The 3,219-nt window shown below is 48.7% G+C and overlaps 1 pseudogene; it reads right to left on the bottom strand.

Annotated features, from left to right (window-relative positions):
* Positions 1 to 1,099: 1,099 nt before the first annotated feature.
* On the bottom strand, positions 1,100 to 2,452 carry LOC123139201 (uncharacterized; annotated as a pseudogene).
* Between the last annotated feature and the right edge of the window lie 767 nt (positions 2,453 to 3,219).

Here is a 3,219-nt window from a genome sequence, read left to right as displayed (position 1 = left end):
TAATAAAAGCGCCAGGTAGACGCGCGGAGATGCATTTTGAGTACTGGTGGTACTGGACAAGCTCTAGGGGAATAATCTCTTTCTAATTTCTTTCCCATGACGACTAGGAACAGGCAAATCAAAAATTTCACTTCGAATTTTGGACCTCAACATCCTGCTGCTCATGGTGTTTCACGACCAGTATTGGAAATAAACAGAGAAATGGTGGAACATGCGGAACCATATATTGGATCACTCCAGTGCGGCATGAATCCGCTGACGCTGAGTAGGCTCCTATGCCGCTAGCACGGTGAAGGTTCCATAGCGCGTCATGAGAACCGGGCAAAGGGATGGTTGAGGAACTCAAGCGAACTTCCCTACCCAACTTTGGATAAAGATAGAAGGGAGAAGGTTTTCAAGGTGGCCTCGTTATCCACGCATCTGGTCAGAGGACCGACCTTCATTTTCACGAGCGTAGGCAGGTCCTGGAGTGCCCGTCAAGGGCGCTAGCGCATACCCCGGGGTGATCATCACCACCTGCACCTCACATCTCGGCAAAGTGGAACATGTAACCCGCATGCTGTCCAAGTCAACCACTGAATTTCTTGTAATTCATAGCGCCTAACAGAACATAGCAGCAAGGGACAACCCACCCATACAGATAGCCTGCAGGGAGGATGGCATTACTGGCAAAGACCGTCTGGCAAAAACACCGCAGGCGCGAAGCATGGTGGGCCTGCATCGAGGGAGCATAGGGTGGAAAGGGAGCCCTGACAGTGGAAGATCCAGGGGAAGCCGGGTCATTTGACGGAAATGGAAGGTCCGAGCGGCTCATTCATTCTTGAAAAAAGAGGGGGGAGCGAGCCAATGTATCAAGGAATAGATACACTCAACGGTATTAAGACAACACTGCCTACACGCGAATTAGCTTCCATGGTCGAGCAGTCTCAGTTTCGCTACTGGATTTGCGAATGAATGCTAGGCTGGGCCACCTCAAATGGCATTAGCCGCATGCGGGGAGACCTGCATGTACGTTTTTCAGGGGGATCCTGCCGGCCGGCGCCCACAGGACTGAGAAATTAATCGAGTATAAAACTTATCTTAAAGCTTTACCTTATTTTTATCGTTTAGAGGGTGATCGCGGAGTCACTGAATGAAGTCCTCCCTCCCTTTATTTCGAAGTTGCTGACCCGCTGCGAGGCAGATATGACTAAGTGACATATTGAATATGGCGACGACTACTACATGTCGTAGAAGGAGATAAGAGGTGGAGCCAATGACCCACTAAGACTCATGTATCTACAACTACATTCCCGAGCAATAGTCAAATGGAGGCGTGAATGCAAGATGCCAGCAGAATGATCGACCAGACAGAGGCTAGGGCAGCTTTCTTCCCACCGCGTCCTTCCTTGTGCGTCGGAGATACAAAGTGAGTGCACCGAAAAAGAAGGGGAACTGAATCGATCTATTCCATGGAGAAGCATCCAAAGCATAATTGCACACTCACACGATCTTTGCCGAGAGATAGGAGCACTCGGTGCAACCAATGAACTACACTTGCTTCTTGATAGATGTGCGGGACAGAGGGCTCATGGTACCTGCTGCCTGCCCTTCCTCCGCTTTGATAACCGTGTGAACGGAGAGTGGGTAGAGCAAAAGGGAAGAAGGTCCTCATTCGGAGTCGCACACTTGAGGAGTGAGGGAGATTGGAGAATGGGTTGAGTAAACTCCCTTAGGGCCCATTAAACCACACACGAGGAAATTTTCTTTTTTCCCTTTTTGATTTGAAGGATATGTTCTCAAAAAAGAAAGGCAGAGGTAAATACTTAAAAGAGGCGGCTCGGTAGGGATGGAATGGTCAATAGTCAAGTCAAGGATGACTTCTTTGTTGGCAAAACGATGGGGGAGAGAAAGCACGTCAGTGATTCTCTGAGCCGGTCTCCATTTCCAAGGCCTCCAGAAATAGGCCGAGATAGATGACAGCACCTTTTATCCTCTTCCTTACCGGGAAGGCACACTTCTCTTATTCTTCTGGCCTGAACCTCCTGCTCGGCCCGGAAATAGAACCCAGCCCCATTTCTGATCCATTCATTTCTGCAAGTTGGCGGGATCCAGAGCTAAGCCCCCTCCTATTTGAAGTCGGGTGTGGCCTTGCCGTTTTTCTCTTCCTTCTGTTTGGCTCCACGAAGGCGCCGCCTAGACTAGGAGCCCCACTCATATTCAAAAGGCGCCAAGCTTTCAAGACAATTATAATAATTAGTCAACTTTTTCCAATATCATGGAATAGCATGTCCCGGGGCTAAGGTAACTCCAGTGGGAGAGCCGAGTTATGGGTGACCTTACTGCATGGTTTAGAGAGCTTTTGTGTATGTGATGCAAGTGAACGTGTACGAAAAAGCTGTCGTAAAGTTTTGTTGTTTGTTCCGTCGTTCACCCTGTCTATGTTTCTACGATGGCCCAAGAACACGCTCATTCTTCACCCGTAGAGAGACTTTTGAATTGTGAGGTACCATTACGAGCTCAATGTATAAGAGTGTTATTCTGTGAAATAACTCAAATTTCAAATCATTCACAAGCTTCAACTACTCATGCTATGGATGTGGGAGCATCACTCCGTTCATTTGGGCTTTTGAGGAGCGGGAGAAATAGTTGGAATTCTATGAAAGAGTCCCGGGAGCCAGGATGCATGCCCGTTTCATACAACCTGGTGGAGTGGCACAAGATCTGCCTCTTGGCTTATGTCGAGATATTGATTCCTCCACACAACAATTTGCTTCTCGCATCGACGAATTAGAAGAGATGTCAACCGGCAACTATATCTGGAAACAACAATTAGTGAATATTGGTACTGTCACTTCACCTCAAGCAAAGGATTGGGGATTCAGTGGTGTAATGTTAAGAGGTCGTGCGACATGGACATTGGTAGCAACATGGGGGGAAGTTCCCATTAGGCAACAACGGTTCTGCCTGACCCTACAAAAGCATGCATATGTTGTGAGTGAAGATTTTGTGTGAAGCCTTGGAGACGACGTACTCGGGGCAAGGGTGAGCTGAGGGGGGACAGCGTAAGTGAGCGAATGTGTGTAAGCCCAGTCAAAGATTCCTATTCTAGGCGGGGCGGGCCATCAAGCTTCGAATGGTGTTGGTCCTATGGACCATGAGCGGATTCACCTATGGCCTCTGGGCATGTCAGAAGCACATGAGTTCACCGGGGTGGAGCACGGTCTGCCAAAATCGGCA

The sequence above is a fragment of the Triticum aestivum genome, chromosome 6B (genome assembly GCF_018294505.1).
Source record: "Triticum aestivum cultivar Chinese Spring chromosome 6B, IWGSC CS RefSeq v2.1, whole genome shotgun sequence".
NCBI lineage: Eukaryota > Viridiplantae > Streptophyta > Magnoliopsida > Poales > Poaceae > Triticum > Triticum aestivum.
This window is presented reverse-complemented; position numbering and strand designations above follow the sequence as displayed.